General features: G+C 42.9%; 1 long non-coding RNA gene across 2 annotated transcripts; it reads left to right on the top strand.

Annotated features, from left to right (window-relative positions):
* The first annotated feature begins 8433 nt into the window (after positions 1-8433).
* Positions 8434-10733, top strand: LOC119045621 (uncharacterized). Of its 2 annotated transcripts, none has more exons than XR_005081828.2 (3): positions 8434-8616; positions 10282-10484; positions 10670-10733. It is a non-coding gene; the product is annotated as an uncharacterized LOC119045621 (long non-coding RNA). The 2 variants fall into 2 exon arrangements; XR_005081827.2 differs by lacking the exon at positions 8434-8616 and adding an exon at positions 9210-9865.
* The last annotated feature ends 7279 nt before the right edge of the window (positions 10734-18012 follow it).

Raw genomic sequence — 18012 nt, 5'->3', positions numbered from 1 at the left:
CTAAGTACCTATTAACTACAAAGCACTGTTCTTGGTGCCTGGATGCAAGCAGCGAACAAAGCGAAATCCCTGTGTTCATGGAGTTCCCGTTCTAGTGAAAGGAACAGAAAAGTATCCAACAGATATTTAACTGAGTGCCAAATTTTCTTAGGATTGCAAGATAGATGCCACAATAATCCCCACCTAAGGGATCTTTGGCCTTATAGGTCCTCTGATGCCTGTAGAACCCAGGGCTGCCTCAGTCATTTCACAGCTCTTTCCAGCCACCAGGAGCCACCACACGGGCTGGTGTTCTTCCTTCTAGGGACGCGTCTGCAGTGCCTGCAGAGGCACAAACTTGCGCTGGGGCAGGCAGAAGGTTGACCCGTTACTCCTAGGGCATCACATCCCGACAGCCCTGGAAATCAGGGGCCACAGGAGAGGCAGTTCGGCACCAGAGTCACGGTTCAGGTCTGCAGGCACACGGAGCTGCTTCGGTGCTTAGCTTCACCATCACTCACCAGCAGAGCCACCTCTGACGAGTTACTTACTTTCTCTAAGTCTCAGTTCGCTCATCTCTGTAATGGAGACACTCCAGGGCCAGGCAAAAGTAGGCTGATAGCTTCAAGAAAACTAAATTTGTTTATGCAGACTAGAACTGACACAGTACAAATAAACTGTATCTAATGTTAAAGTATACGACCCAACCCAGCTTTTGCAGGGAGATTCATGACAGGAATACTGGGTCTCCTTTTTGGCTGTTCTTACATTTGGTGGTAAAATTTTCAAATGTTTTCTCCTAGTAATTGCTTAGTGGTATTTCCCCATCACATCTTGATGCCTAAAGCTCTTGAAATTTGCCTGTATGAGAGGGATTTCGCGGCAGGAGGGTCTCCGTTATTACGCCAGGGGCGCACACCAACGCATCGCGAGCAGGTAGAGGCCCTTCTCTTGGTCCTCAGCCTTTTCTCTTGTGCCACACATGAGTGCTGACTTTCACGCCAGCATGTCCACACTCATACATAAGCTCCCGTGCAGCAGTTATAACTCCTCCCCTTTCTATCCCATCCAGCCGGCACCTCACACTGCAAGTGAACACCGTCTTGTTGTAGAAATAAACTTGAAGCTCCTCAAATTAATTGCAAAAAGCAATTTCTAAACTCCAGAACCACATTATCACTAAGAAATCAGTTGCAAGAGAATTTATAAATGATTGTGATTTATTGGTGGTTTTAAATTGCTATTCTGATTAAGTTCACCAGTCAGAGAGTTGAGTAAATCAAAACAGGTCATGAATAATAAGCCAAATCGACCTTTGAGCCTTTAAAGAAGTAAAGACACCCATATGGAACTAGCACCTTTACCTTTAAACCTTAATGTATATGATTTTAATTTAACCTAGACTTTGATTAGTATTTGCCTTTCCATTTAGTAGTCATAGTCCTTAGTAGTGAACCCAGAGATGCACTTATATGGAGTAAATTGGGATGAATGGATGTGAGAGTAATGTGGGCCCCCAGGACGTCAGTTCATCAACTTAGATCTTTTGAGGGGGCACAACTTGCAGCCTATCTGGACTGCTGCGAGCGGGTGGGGTGGTCCAGGCAGGAAGCAGTGATATCGTGTGAGGCCAGAGGCAGCCCCTGGGTTGTCCGGAAGAGTCCGATATCTAAGGCATCATCTGAGAATACAGGGAGTAAGGTCAGTCCTTGGGGAGGAGGCACTCAGGGAGCAGGCTGAGGGTTCCGGAGGGTGGTTCGGAGCAGGTCTCCACTGATGGTGAGGAGCAAGCATGAAAGGGAAGTCAGACTGACACAAAAACTGGGGAAGGGGAAATGCCAAACCCAAAGAGCAGACAGATGACAAATATTTCACCGGGGCTGGCCGGGCCCACGTGTAAACCAGGAAAGGAACCCTGGTGCCGGGCTCCAGAGCTACCAAGGTGCGTCCTAGCTTAGACTGCCTTGGCCCAGGGGCTGCCTTACAGGTATAACAGGGTGCACACTCACTCACGCACTGCTGAGCTGGACAAGGAAACGCCAGGTCTCTAGTTTTGCCACCTGATCTAATCTCTGGGCTGCGGGATGCTCAGGGCCTTATCATTAAGTCTTGAACTCATTCTCTTCCACTTTAATAGATTGAACTAATAGTTTCTTTTCAATAACACAGTCTATCAAATAAACATTTCGTTGAGGGAATCGTGTTAGTTTGTCTTTGGATGTGCAAGAGGGCCTTAAGAACTTGTATCCCTCCTCACAGATAATGCTGAACCAAATATTTAATTAGGGCACCTCTACCAGTATAGGTGCTTCATGACCTCGTTTCAGGATCCCCTTCTCCTCCCCTTCCCCTCCCTGGAGCTCTCACCCTCCTCTCCTCTCCCACTGGGCTCCAGTCTCCATCCTTCATAAAGGAGTCTGGGCTGGTGCATGAGTCCTTGGTACACAGCGGACACTCCTCCCAAGGAGGATGTGTGAGGGGTAATCTGATTAGACACCGGTCGATTAGAGTAGAATTTTAGGTCCCAGGGTTCAAAAGTGACGATGTTTTTTCTGCCCATTTCAAATGTCACTACGAACAGTCTCACAGACATAATGCAGCCCTTGGTATCAGCAGCGCTCTCTTTATGCAGCTAGACCGTATACAGTCTGCATCAGGCTCCAGAACACCCTGGAAGGGCATTGGCAACGATGGAAAAAAGAAAAGTCCCTAATAACTACAATCTAAAATAATCTATACATAATACGATATACAATTGTAAACATAAATACACACCATTTATTATCATGTTAAACTATTTTGCTTGTTTTTGTTGATCCATCTTCTTGGACGCCTCAAATGGTGACCTTGGCCTGTGAACTGACTTTGACAAATGAGTTGGAAAAGGCAGGCGGGTGAAGGTGAAGTGCCCTCTAGTGGAATAACTCACAGGAAAGCAAGCTAAAGAGAGCAGAGCCGCAGGACCAGGGAAGAAGGGTGGAGGCCCCTCATCTGAAGCACAGAGTGTGTAGAAATCCAAGAGAGAAGGCTAGGAGGGGAGTTGGGAGCAGACCATGGAGGGTCTTACAAAACCCACCAAATTCTAAAGACTACAGGAATACCCAGAACCATTTTTCCAAGGGAAGATATCATACTCTCAAAAAGCAGATTTGAAAATAATTCTAAAGGTGGCATAGATGCTGGGAGAATAATAGTAACTATTGATGCTTAGGGAATCCTCATTCTGTTCCAGGGTCTATTCCAGGCAGTTTTTATATGTTCCCGTGTTTTATTTTTGAAGCAACCTGAGAGGTGACTACTAGCATTCCCTCCTTACCAACACCCTGGACAAAAGGAGTGAGATTGGAACTGGGACCAGCAGGCAGGAGAGTCCATGTGTTTAACCACTGACAGAAGTGCCTCTTCAAAGGCAAGAGGGGCTGGAGACTAGATGAAAATGGCTTTAGTTAAAAGAAAGAGTAATCTAGGCCGGTGATGAGTCAAATACAGGGAGAAATTTAAGAGATGTTCAGGAGTTAATTAGGTGTGGTAATACACTGGGGATTGGTAGAGGGTTAGGTTTAGGTGTCTGCCTCAAGCAGGTGCAGGTGCTCATTGCAAAGACAAGGGATAGGAGAAGATTCTGGGTTTGGGGTGGAGAGGAGATTTCATCCTGGATGGGAATCAATCAGCACAGAAAGCTAGCCATGCTGAACCACGTGGCAATGTGACGTATCCAGAGTTGTGAATACACACAGACAGGATCCTTTCTGCTTGAAGAGGACTCAGATATATCAACTGAATTTGAAGGATATGTAGATTTCCCCCAGTTACCAAAGGAAAGGTCATTGTAGGTTTAGGGAACCGGCATGCAAACTTGGTGTCAGGAAAGCCAGGAGAGTTCCTCGGTGGTGCAGTGAGAACCTGGGCAGCGTACATAGTGAGGGACAGGAAGTGGGTGGAGACGAGGCGGGGAAGGTGAGCGGGAGCCATGCAGGGAAAGGCTGCTGCAGGTCTCCTAGCCTCTCATCTCTGCTAAGTAGCAACAGATATTTTTGTAAGTCCCAGGGTCTGTCAGTACCCAAGTGTGTTGTACCTTGGGAAGGTTACAACTGAGAGGACATGCAAAAGCTGCTGGTGAGCTCTCAGGAATCAGGAGGGACCTTGAGGCCCGAGCTCACAGGCCAGTCAACCCCTGAGGAACTTCTGTTGTCTGCTAAAGACTCCTCTTTGCATTCTAGCCCCCGAGTGGGCCTTGGTGGTGGCTGTCAGCAGGATAGCATTTTGCCCAGCAGTGTGCTCCCTGGTCTAGAAGGTGTGCCTTTGGGGGTCTGGTGGACAACGGGAGTCACTGTCTCCAAACTCCTCTTTAGGTCATTGTGTCTCTTACAGAGTGGTGTGTACAGAGCTGCCACTGAGGACACATCTAATTTATGGAGCAGCTTATTATCCCCTGCAAGCAACCAGAAACATTAATGGCACTTTCCCTTCCCAGTCCCACCTGTGCCTCAGTCCCTCAAGTCTCAACCTTTTTGAGTCTGGAACCTTTTTTGTACGTTTTCAAATTTCATGGCAGTGCTATGTGCCAGTATCCTAGCACTTATTATCCTGTCCCCTTGATTATATGTCCCCTTCTCCAGGCTGTGATCTCTTCGTCCTCCTCCTAGCCTCTCGCTTCTATGTCAGTTACACCTGGAACACACCCCAGCTCATGGTGGGCACTCACTGCTTTGTTACTGGGAGCAGCTGTACGTAAGAGAAATGGGAGCGTAACTCCTCTCAGTGCGGTTGTTAAACTGCTTCCCATCTCTTCTTCCCCTGGTCCCACAGCCAGAGCTCCCTCTGCAGGCTTTGGGAACTCCATCCTTCCAGAGCAGTCTGCTTGGGTCCCTGCACTCAGGACCCAGACTGCTCCTACTCCCACATTTTGAAGGATGATTTTTCTTGATTATGGATGAAATGGGCTTATTTGTGGAGGGATGGCCGCTATGGCTGCTCTTGCAGTTCACATCTGCGGGAAGAATAAGACACATTGAAGTCTATAATCTGTAAAATCATTTTAGCCCAACTGGGTCTTTCATGTCCTTTGTTCATGGAGGTTGTGTGAAATGGGGCACACATATTTCAATAGTGACTGTAGCCCTACTGAGGAAAGGAATTTTTGAGTCATGTCTTTAACAATCATTGTCGCATAGGCAAGGACAGAGAGAGAAAGGGTAGAACACGAAGCAGTCACTTAACAGATGAGAGGGCAAAACTCTGTTTGCCTGAAACAGTGGAGTGTATTTACCCCTCTTCCATTTGCATGTGGACCCAGTTTGTGCAGTCTTCTTCCCGTCCCTGTGTTCTCAATGAAGAAGGAATGCTGGCCCTGGGATGGGGTGCACTCCAGGACACCCATGCCCGATATGCTACTTGTTATGGATGGAAGACTTTGCAGGTTCTGTACCTGGATGTAAGGACACAGGAGAGGGCGATTTTGACTAGTAATCTTGGCAGTTAATTATTAGAAGATGCAAGCATTGTTCTGAATATCTGAGTCATCTTAGATGGAGTGAAACACTGGGATTCCCAAGGGGATGGCAGCCGAGTTGAATTGTGAAGCATGAGAAGGAGTTAGGAGGCATGGATTGTGGGGGTGAGTATTCTAAACACAGGGCACAGCATGTGCAGATACAGAGAACAAGAGACCAAGTTGTCCGACTCAGAAAAGTAGTTCTGAGATGCTGAAGCGCTGACAGTAGTTCAGTAGGACTAGAATATAGTTAGTGTAAGGATGAGAGATTCACCTGGAGATGGGGGTAAAAACCAGACAAGAAAGGACCTTATTCAGTTCCTAAGGACTGTAGGAGTTATTTTGTAGTAAAGGAGAAGCCAGTTGAAGATTTTAAGCAGGAAAATCACATTGTTGGGTTTTTATTATAGAAAGATAACTTTGGAAGTGGAGTGGGGTGTGCATCTAATTGAAGCTAGACTTGAGAAGACCCAGCAACGCCACTTCCAGGTTGATATATCAGGGAACATTCTTCACACATGGGTAAGAGACACAGGCAAAGGGATGCATTACAGCTTTCTTTACAGTAGCAAAAAATCTGAAATAATCTAAATACCCAGCATCGAAATATTAAATCTATCTAATGCTGCAGAGTCAAACAAATAAATGTATTAACACAAGTAACATAAATGTGATCTTTTATGGCAGCGTAGACTGACTTTATAATGATGTTGAACCCCCCAAAAAATCAAACAAGAAAAGTGAAAAATTTTACATGGTATCATTTATGTAAATTTATAAAACACACAGAGCCAAATAACATCTGGATACATATATGTGTAAGTTGTAAGTAAAACCTTTTGAATGAACTGGAAGGTCGTACACCAAGGTCATGCTAAGGATTGCCTCAGGAGAAGAGCAGGGCAGGAAGTCGGGTTGAATAAAGATGCTGCACAAAAGAATCTCTAGCTTTATCTAAAATTCAATATTTTCTTTTGCTTTTAAAGGAGATTATAGGATTATATGACGTATGTAATTTTCCTAAAGTCATAATTAAGGAAAAAAAGTCTGATCATAAATACGATGCTGTGTTAATAGGTGTAAATTCTGGATTATGGGTGTTTGTTAAACTATAGTTTATTTGAAATGTTTATTTTTTAAATTTTATTTATAGTTACAGTTTATATTCAATACTATTTTTATTAGTTTCACTGTGTACAGCTAATGTGTAGACAACCATATACTTTCCAAAGTGTTCCCTCAATATTTTAAATTACACTTTATATCATGTGTAGTTGAAAAAATAATGATCTCCTTATAAGTATTTAAAATAGTAAGTGTAGGGGTTTGTGTCTGTGCGTGTCAAAGAACAGGGGCTAGAGAAGTGTGTGTCTGAGGACTATACTACCAAGGGATATGAAAATTCAAGAAGAATTACCGACAAGGTCAAGATCACAACCGAAAGAACTGAATCAATTTGTGATATCGCAGGCCCCTGGTGGCCTTGTCCCGGGTGATTTCAGCATAGCGTGGTGCGTGGAGGCCACGTGGCCATTGGCTGAGAGAGTGGAGATGCAGCAGAGGGGACGGTGAGTTCCGTCCGTTCTCAGGAGCACCTAGAGAGGGTATCGGTTCAGCGAGGATGGTGGTCACTTTGAGAGCAGGGAACCTTGAGGTTCATTTGAAACAGGAAAAATACAGTGAGTAGGGCGGTCAGAGGTACAATGGAGAGAGGAGGTGACTGGTGGGGCCACAGGGTCAGGAGGAGAAATGGAACCTGTGCCGGGAAGGCGGAAGGGCGCCTTGCGCAGGAGTGGACGTGGAGGGGAGTCAGCGGAAAATCGAGGTTGCAGGGGGAAGTATGGGATGATTTCGAGGAAGTTCAGAACAACAACTTGATTTTTTTTACCTTTTAAAAATGTAAGTATAGTTGGTATGCAATCTTAATTACATTATTTTTAGATGTACAGCATAGTGATTTGACATATTTATACCTTACAATGAGACCACCTGGCAAATTCTAGTAGTCATCTGTCACTGTGCAAATTTATCATGTTATTGACTCTTCTGACTACAGAATATTATCACTTGTGTAGAAAAAGTATCTTCAAAAATGTATATTCTTGTACATAGATAACTGTGTAACTATCTTCTTGTCATTATAAGAAATAATTAAAACTAGTAAAAAATTCTGTTAATGACACCAATTGTTGTTTTTACAAGCATAATGAGTATTAGAAAGAAAGACAAATTACCAAATAATGTAGATAAAGGTATGCTTTTAAATGATTGTCCTTCAAATCCTGGAGTTTATGCCTGTTCGACACTGACGCGTCATGTAGGAATTAAAGCAAACACGCTGTGTCTGCCATTGTCTTAAGAATGTGAAACTACTTCAAACAACCACAGTGTTGCAAAACCCTTAAGTCATCTACTGCTACTCCTCTCCTATCCCTACTGTGATTAGTTAATTTGGTATTTCACCTAATTATCTGGGTTAATGGGTATTTTAGCATTTTATTCTGATTCCTTTCTCTTAAAATACAAACATACTTGCAAATATTGTCTATTGACTTTATTCATTTAAGAATACTAATGGGGCCCTTAATATCACAACCTCTTATAACTATTTTCATGGGATCACAAATTCCAGGATTGGAAGAAATGTTAGATGGCTTCTACTCATCTGCTTCAGCTTCCAATCCATAGGATGAGTCCTCCCCATCCGCTGAAAACCTGGAGGGACATTAGATCCACAGCGAGGGGAGAAGGGACCAGCAGCATTTCCCTCTCTCTCTAGTGAGGCAATCATGTATGACTTACTGCCCACTGGTGAATGTGCTGAGAGCAGCAGTAAGCATTTGTTTCTATTCACTCAGCCAGTAGTGGCTGGGCATATGTTTATGGAATAAAGAAAAAGTTATATAGGAAGTTGCTGACCAGGAGCTTCAAGTTAAATAAGGGAGAAAAGCTTCCAAAAATCCAGTAAGACATCCAAATACCCAATACCAAGCTAGAGCACAGCTTGTTGTATAGTCGTACAGCAATTATTTATTTGTGGACATATACATTGCTATGCAGACATAGACCTGATGTTGGGGAATCAGGAAGTCTTTTAAGAGGCAGTGGAATTTGAGTTGGACTTTGAAGACTGGACCAAACAGGTATGTTTGGACTTGGAGAACTTGCAGGAGAATGGCATCCAGGGAGACTGAGGAGAGAACTGTGGCCCAGGGCTTGGGCAGGTCTAGGAGCAGAGAGGGCTGCCGCTCCAGAACGGAAGTGCCTGGAGAACTGTGATTGGAGAAAATGGAGCAGACATGGGTGGAGGTCAGACTCTGGAGGCTCAGGAATGTGGGCTTTTTTCAGGAAGCAGGAGAGATACCAAGACACTTTAGTTTGCAGAATGACACCACATACTTTCCATTTCATATGTTGTATTCTTTCCAAACAAAAACGAAAGGTAAATTTCCCCTGCTCACTTGCTCCGTATTGGCTAGTTCGCAAATTGGGAAGTGGGCACTGACTTTATTACACTCTGTTGAGAAAGAAGGGAGTGTAAGTCGTGGTCGTGCAAGAGCAAGCTGAGTGGGAAGGCTTTGCCCAGGTGCCGTGGGGTCTGCAGGGGAGGATGGGGTTTGTGCCTTGCCCACCCTCTCCACAGTCTGACCCTCACTTAATATGATTTTCTAAATCAAGAATTTATTTATCTGCGAGTTTATCTGTGCTAAATCTGACTATCATATTTTTGATTATTGCTTTTGACATTCACTCACCAAACCCTTTCATTCTCAGAAAGATAATTTATTCTGGGGGGTGTTTCATAGTTTTTCTTATTTCTTGAGTCTCTGAGGAAAGAGCTACCCTGAATTAACATAAATCATGACAATACCTGATTGGAATCAGACTGACAATTTAACGATTTGAGGATAAACTCAACAGTGACACCACAGAAAATCACAGATTTTTTAATGCTTTAGCACAAATGAAAAGAACAGCTAGCAGAGACCCGTGGTGCTAGCTAGCCCTGTGTCTGGATGTCCTGTGGAGGTTGGGTAATTTGGGTTACCCTTTCAGTTATCTCCCCACTGAAGCAATATCTTATTGATTCATTAGTGAGTGATGGACGATTTTACAGAGCTTCGAGGTGTCTGGAGTATCATTTCAGTCATAAGATAATCTAATTGATATATTCTCGAGTGCTTCTGGTGAAGAAAGCTCCATGGACAGCAGCACCGCTGAGAAATGACTGCCCGACAGTCTCGGTTTCCGACAAGCCTGCGTTGCTGTCTCTGGGAAGGAATGCGGAGGCGGAAGGTAGGAGAGCAGCAAGATCTTTACTTCGGGCTTTAACAGGGGACCACCATGTCTTAAAATAATTGGACTCCAAAACTTGAGTGCAAAAAAGTAAAGGTAAGTCAGTCAGCTTTTCATTTAAGAGGTCATGCTGTGAGTTGGTAATGCACAACTCTTTATTTGCATACAAAGAACTAAACTTCTGATACATGAATTGGTTTCAGCCAAGACCCCCACTAAATTATGCTTCCAGTAAAATTGCATTGTGTTTTAAAGCAAATCTCTGTTGGTTTAGAGAAGCAGAGGTCAATGGCAAATTACCCTTTTTATTTGTAAAGAGGTACTTTATTATTATAGAGAGTCTGGGTAGGTTGCATGTTAGAAAATTTTTCTGATTGTTCAGACATTTGATACAAAAATATTTTATTATTTTTTCATAAAAAATGAAGTTAACTTTTGTTAATAAAGGCTAATTAGTGAAGAAGGTGGAGATATATCTTTAATAAGTCACTTTTTTTTAGTATGGAGCAAAGGTTGCAAAGCCAGGAGGTATCATGCACAAAAGCACCACCTTGTGACCAGAATGAGTAACTGCATGCATCCCTAAGACTGACCATCCAAAAGAACAGAAAAGCAGAGCCTGTTAAAACTCCAGATACAAGGACTGGCTCCCGTGTACTCACTCTTCTATCAGCCTCAGTGTCACTCGAAAATGGAAATAAAGAACAATTTGTTGGTAACTTCGTTTCAAGTCCTACCCTTTCAATAAATTCTTAGGGTTTTGTGATTTTATGTATCTTGGGTTTGTTTATTAAATTTTTATGCTTTTTTTCCCTTTTCAATTGAACAGTTTCAAACTGACCTGATAATCATATTAAATTTTAAATGACTGATAGTTGGCCTAAACTGTTCTCTTTCCAGGATATATTTGAGTTTTGAAAGACAACAGTCTACCAATCAATAGAGGGCCATATGTGTTGGTAAGTCTGTAGCTATTTTTGACAAAGGAAAACTTCTCAGCCATTTAAAATAATTAACCATTTATAGCATAACATTTCCTCTGAAGGATGGCATAGTCATTAGAAAAGCACTTGAAAACATGACCTGGGCATTTAATTGGTGGCTATTAGTACATTGCTATTGCTGAAAAGAGCATCACAGGTAAAGCAAAACACTACAAAGTTAGTGTTCAGGCATATATGGACATTACATATTATTATGTTCTTTTTCTTATGCAATGCTGCAGTTCTTTGTTGCTACTTCATATCCAAAAACACAACTTACTAGAAGCTAAGAGATGGCTGATGCCTCTTATGAAGAAGAAACAGATTTCATCGAAGAGTTCATCCAGACAAGTGTATTGTCACTTTGTCCCAGGCTTGGATTTTCATTCCCTACCTGCTGTACAATGTGCCTATTCACCATGTTTCTACACACTTCTGTGGCTTAGACAAGTGTCATTTTACCATCAGGGGACCTCCCTGATGCTTATTAAGAAAAGAGTGTCCACAAAGTAAATGTCCAACAATAGTGGAATGATTAAATAAAATACAGCATATCCGTATGCTGGACTACAGCACAAAACGAATTGTCTAAATAATTAATGACACAGAAAAATGCTTCCAATATACTTTCGTAAATTTTTTAAAACCCTTACAACTGTATCTTAGTTTGATCTGAAGTTTGAAAACATAGAGGAATTTTACATATCCATAGAAAAATACTAGAATAATAAAGTAATTATCAATCATGGTTACCTTTGGATGGTGAGACTAGGAATTTTTTTTTATTCCCGCCTGGCTTTTCCAAAATTTTATCTGCTACTTTGTAAAACTGTATGAATGTCTTCAGCACTGGTCTGAAGTGCCACCCCTTATATTTGGGTTCACCCTTGTGACTTGCTGTGGTGGATGAAATGTTAGCAAGCATGTCACTGTGAGCTGAGCCCTGGACAGCAGTTTTGTGGTTGGGTGTGCCGCCTTGGACCGTGTCCACAAGACTAGGCTGAACGAGCCTGCTGGAGGTGGGTGACGCAGGCGTGGAGCACAGGCAAGCAGACCTGAGACCAGCTGACCCCTGCCTCCCTTCAGGACTTAGTCTGCAGCCGAGATTTTTGTGGTTGCAGCATTGTTGTATCAGTAGCTACTCAATTTGTTATTATTACAAGGAAAATGCTATGTGTGTGATTCAAGCCAGTTGTGTCCGGTGTAAATGTGGAGTAGAAAAGAGAGATGCAAGGATGGAACAGATGTCTCCTCATTGCAAAACACAAAAAACAGGGCTTATTCTCGGCGCATCTTCCCCGCTCCCTTACATGGTCTTCTTACAACGAGATCGTAACCTCTTTGAAATCTGTAGTCCAGATGTGGAGTGATGGCAAGGACTCTGGGTCAACTCAACTCATTTATGTGCTTTTCCTGGGATTTTTCCCTTTGCTTTTCCTTTTAGTCATTACTGGGGCAATTTATCAAGAATATATTCTTTGTCAAGAAGTCACTGTGTTATTTTTCAGTTTTTCATGCTCTAATTTGTACTCCACCCTTCCTTCTCTCTCTTTTCTGTCTTCTCCCCTCACTGTGGTTTTCTTTATTACAACAGTGAAACAACACACAGAGGCAACAGTTCTAGAGGGTTCTTTTCAAAACATGTTCTTCTGGAACAACAAAGTAGAGTAGTACAAAGCTACTACCCTACTTCCTTTTCCCCGAAGGTGTTAGTCTCAAGTGACATCCTTTGGTTTATGTGGACTCCAGTGCCTTTACAACCCAAACTTGATGATGTTAATCAGCCATGCTGAGTGCACTAAATCCACTTACCAATCCAGTGACCTCATGCCAAAGTGAGTAGAGTTTTAATAGAGGCAGAGGACCCCGAACTAAGGCAGCTTATCCAGAGTGGGTTTTGAGGAATAACTTACCCCAGAGAGCTGGGTGTTAGGCCTGGTCCTGGGTCATCAGCCAATGCTGAGGAAGCAGCCACAAAACCCCATGTCCTTGATCCACAGAGGGAACCATAAGCCACTCAGGACAGCACAGAGAAGCAGCAACAACGGACAGAAAGTATCAGCAAGGTCATCATGCGCCTTGGAAGAGGCTTGCACTGTTTGGCCTCCTCTTCCCCCCATGCATTCAGCCTGAAAGGAGTGAGGGCAGGGAAGAAGTCCATCCCACCTCTACTCCACGTCCCTCCAGCCTGTGCTGGTTTGGGGAGGAGAAAAACTTGAAATTAATATGAGGTTCAAGTTTAAAAAAATAAAATAACTGGAGTACACTTTAAGAACTAAATAAAATAGTTTTAATAAATTGAAGTGACTTAGAAGAGGGACTCAGACTGGAATCATTAAAACTGAAAGCCAGCTGGAGTTGAGTTTTGACAAAACCCACTTAAGAGCAGATATTGGAAAACTGTACCATTTCATGTTCAAACTTCCAGCCAGTCGAGACAGGTCACTAAATCAGCTTGCAAAACTTACTAACCGGAAGACTCTGGATGGGAGGAAGAAGACACACGCAGGTGCTGGCTCTTTGACTGCACATGGCAAGATGGCCGCCCCTGCACTTCCTTGACCCTCCATTACTTTCCAGTCCCCTTCTGCACACCCCCGTGAGGACTCGGCTGGTTTTGTGGACCAGTTGCTTCTAGACAAGAGACAGTCTCCAGTCGGGCATTCTTTTAGTGTTGTAGAAAGAGGGGCCAGCTGGCAGAGTCAATTTGGGAAGAGACAGTTAATGATCCACACACTCCGTGTTCCTAATAAGGCCTCTCTCTCTCCATTCTGGGCCCTCCTTTGTACGAATATGTGTATGGAGCAGGAGAAGCGCTTGGCCCAATTTTTCGAAAATGGTGCATTGGAATACTTTAACCTAGAATGGGAGGCACTGCACCTGTGTCCTCCTCAGTGGGCTGTAGTAGTTATGACCAGGAAAATAAGACGTATTTCTTCCATATCTCATACTGGCCATTTGAAATGTGTGACTCATGTGAATACAGCTTGCCCACACTGCCTCTCATTTGCTCGATCAGACCATGGGTGGCCATCACCCTACCTTTATTCCTACTGTTGTGGCCACTGCTGATAATGTTGTTTATAAAATACCACCAGGGGTACCCACTCTGCACTCGGTGCTTTACCTGCTTGTTGGCATGCAAGTCTCACTACAACACAAACTTATTGTCTGTTTGACAGACCACCAGTCTCTGGCTTTGAGCACCTCTTTTCCATCCAAAGTCAAACTTCTAATATTTCTTCTCTGACCCTATGTCCCTCTGAGATAAGCTGGGGGCTTTTACAGCCATACCCCTTCCAAAAACCCAGGGCCACTACTGGCTTCCTGTGCCTCACTTGCCAGAGACATGACACATAGGAAGTGACTTTCCCTAACTAGTTAAACAGTTCACAACAATGATATCTGGATATTCTGTTGACAACAGCATGCAGACTATTTTTTCAATGTAGGATAAGATTGAGTCCCTACTGTGTGGGCAAGAGGTCTTCCATTTGGTGCTTTTCGTCCCCTGCCCTTCTAACCTGATACCTCTTTGCTGGTGCCCCTCCTATGCAGCTGTCTCTGTGTACTGCCTCACTCCCCTCCAGTGGGTCAACTTCTTGGTTGGTCCCCACTTCAGGTGACAATCAGAGAAGCCTCTCATCTCTGATTGAATCAGAACTGTGTTCGAAAAATTAATATTTTACGAAACCTTAATGAAAATCTTTTTATCACTTCAAGTTTCCTTTTATAATATGAGTAAGTACCTGTGGTCCGTCTTTGTTTGGCAAACTGGGCTTTTGTTTGTTGTGTTTTGTTTTTGGCTGGAATCAAGCATAGCAGTGTCAGTTTAGTATCATTAACTCTAAACTCATGTATCGCATGAAATATGATTGCATGTGAAGTTGAAACAGCAATAAAAATAATATTAAACTGTCTTAAATACATACTAAACCCAAGAAACTAAGCCAGGAAAGTACTCACGGGCTTACTCCTTGAAAAATACTTAATAACCAGTGTTCAAAAAGAGCTACTTTAATTTACTTCAGGTGTTCTCAATTCTCAGCAATTAATGTTCTAAGTGAGAGAGAACAGAGGTTCACCTTTCAGGGAAAGCAAGTTCTCTGGAATAGGATAGTTCTTTTTAAAGGTCACTTAGCCTCAGATTCCAAGTGAGCCCGTGTGCTGCTCACTCCTGTCCAGTTCCAACTTGAAACACTTAGAGAGGTCTTTTTCCTTCTTGTTCAAGCCACACATCCTAAAATCCTGCAGCTGTTCCCCCAAGATTGCAGCAAGATAAGAGCTATAAAACTCAAACCACAAGATGCAAATTTTTGCACATTTTCTCAGTTCTAGTCCTGCAAAAATATCCTGCTCCCTTCCCTCCTTCCTAAGAGCTGTTGCTCTGTGAGGTTTTATGACTGTTCCCAGGGAAAGGAGAAGATTCTGCAGATGAATTGGGCTTACCCCGTGTCTCCATGTCTTTAGGATCGAAGTTTGCCTGGGGTTGGTGGGGGGTGGGGGTGGGGGGAGGACTTAGTTTACCAATGCTGTTTGTTTCAAAGGACAGAAACGCAGGAAGGGCCATCTTTGAAGTGAGTGGACACAGAGCACCCTTTTGCTTTTGCCAGTGAACAAAGGGACAAGCTTTCTAGTTCTAATGGTTTGGGCTAATACAGTGTGAAAAACTAAATATAGAATACTTTTGTTAAAATCAGATTAGACTAATTCTATATGAAGTGCTTTAATGAAAAATGTTTAATGGTTGAAATACTATACCTCGGGAGTTAAAATGCAGGTGCAAGAATGATATTCTACGCTCCCCAGAGAGCAAACTAGAACACACTGTGAAATATCAATTAAAGTTTATAGTTGCCTGTGTTGGCCTAATGTCTTTTTCATGGGAAATTTTCATTGTCTTATGCAATGATCATTTTGGGTTAAAATATGTGCTGAATTATGTGGGCATTCCAAGTTATTAAGAAATGGATTTATTTTACAAGCAGGCTGTAAGCATTCTTTGCTGTTTTTATGAGGTCATCGACATGACTTTTAAATGGGGCTCCAGGCCAACTCTGATTCTCACATCAGTTCATTAATTCACACAGCTGTCTTTGAAAACTACAAGCATAATATATACTGCAGACAGAGGGCCAGGAAGGGGGTGGGGTGAGATTTCAAGGCCGTATTTCAGTCCGGAGATCCTGCTGACATCATAAACTATGAGAAGACAGCTTAAGCTGTTTGGGGAACCGCAGTAGCCCCCCTGATGGAAATATGGCTGGTTTAATTGATTCTTTTTCATTTCAGAATATACAGAGTGGGGACACCCAATCGTTTTCATTCTGAGCAAACTCAGAACATGAAAGGCAGGCACTGCAGGAATGCATTAGCAGGGAAACCCAAGCAGCAGCCTAAGGTGTGGGGATTGATTTGATTGTGTTAATGATGCATGAGCAGCCATGCTGACATGTGAAGGGCACTGGCGGGGGTTTACCGCACTGTGATTTTGCTTTATAGGCGATTGTGAACTCACCATCTCAATGAAGAGTTTTTCCAAATGAGATGTGACAGGGATGATACTATAGTGTGAGTGAGGGGCTGGGAGAACTCTAAAGAAGTTTCCTAACCCTCTCTGTACTTCCTGGGTTGTAGCAAACATTGAATACGAATGACTGAAATATGTGGTGGTACTTCTGGCAGCTTTTCCCGCTTGGTCAGAAAGAGGCATGGCTAATATCTGTATTAAAAACTCCTCCTGGTGTGTATGAGCCCACAGGCTGGCAGGTTCGATACCAAACTGAATTTGGAGGCAGCATAGGCAAAACTAATGTTTATGAGAATGCCCTGGTTTCCATCGCCTCCTTCACTGTTAATATGATATTTTTTAAAGGATATCTGCAGTTTTATATCCTTTAAATTCCAAATTTGTTTTGGTTGCCATGGGAAGGCAGACTAAGCCTCTCAAAGTAATTTCAGTTTCACAAGTAAATCCAGCCACATTTTTGTGTCTTTGGGTAGAGGAGAGTTTCATGAAATGTGACATTTTAAGTGTACTGTTCAGTAACTCTCCATTAAAACATTGACACCTGTGTACATGTGGGTATTGAGATTTGGTTGCTCTTATCTCATCTGTATACATAAATGTCTTTTTGTACATGTCACCTGGAGCTCTGCATGAGAAACAGATGTGTCCTTAAAGAGTGTAAGACGGCTAATGCATGAGAAAGAGTGAAAAAAATCCAAATTTAGTTGAGATCTGGGTTGAATCTCCTCTAGACTTTCCCTACATGCTTTTCATCCCCTTCCTATACTTAATTTTCTATGAATGAATGCTGTGGATTTTTCTCTTAGAGTCATGAAAATGTGTAAAAGCATACCATGTTGAGCAGAATTGTCTTAGTCTGTTTGGACTGCTAGAACAGAGTCCCATAGAGTGAGTGGCTTGTAAATAACACTTATTTCTCACTATTCTGGAGGCTGGAAGGTCCAAGGTCATGACTCCCGCAGATTCTGTGTTCTGTGACAGGCAATTGCCTCATATAAGGCCTTCTTGCTATAACCTCACAAGGGGTGAAAGGGATCTCTCTGGTGTCCCTTTTATAAGAACACTAATTATATTCATGAGAGCTCTACCCGAATGACCTAATCATTTCCCAAAGGCCCCCTTCTGATACCATCACCTTGGAGATTAGGATTTCAACATATGAATTTGATCTATAGATGGAGGCTCAACAAACAAATTACAGTCCCCAAACATCACCTGAGAGAGAGATTTCAAGCTGGGAGCCACAGGCCCGCACCCAGCAGCCCTGGCCCCATCACACCACTACAACCACTCCCACAGCGAGGGTGGCGATGACAAGGTGTTGGGGGTTCCACGTGGAGAACATTTGGAATCCGAAGAAGGCAGGTCCATCCTTTGATAGGCTTGTGCTGAGAAATCCACGTGAAGTTAAATATGTTGTAATTTGTTTTAAAAACATGTTTTGTATTACATTAGTGTACATAAAGTGTGAACACAGCCTATAATGAATTTTTATTTGTTAAAAGAATGATTTTCAATGTTGCATAATAGAGTTGGCAGAAGAATGCACTACATGACAGCTGTTGTGCATGAAGAGACCATCAGTAGGCAAAATTGGGCAGTTTTAATGAAGAAGCAGTAAACTTATAAACTAGATGAGGGAACAGGAACTAAGAGAGAAAATTACTCTGAGTAAGAACTTCAAATATGCAGCAGCCAGCACTCAGAGGGTTGGTTGAAATCAGGAACTA

The sequence above is a fragment of the Artibeus jamaicensis genome, unplaced genomic scaffold, assembly GCF_021234435.1.
Source record: "Artibeus jamaicensis isolate MK-2021 breed Jamaican fruit bat unplaced genomic scaffold, CSHL_Jam_final scaffold_916, whole genome shotgun sequence".
In the NCBI taxonomy this organism is placed as follows: Eukaryota; Metazoa; Chordata; class Mammalia; order Chiroptera; family Phyllostomidae; genus Artibeus; species Artibeus jamaicensis.
This window is presented reverse-complemented; position numbering and strand designations above follow the sequence as displayed.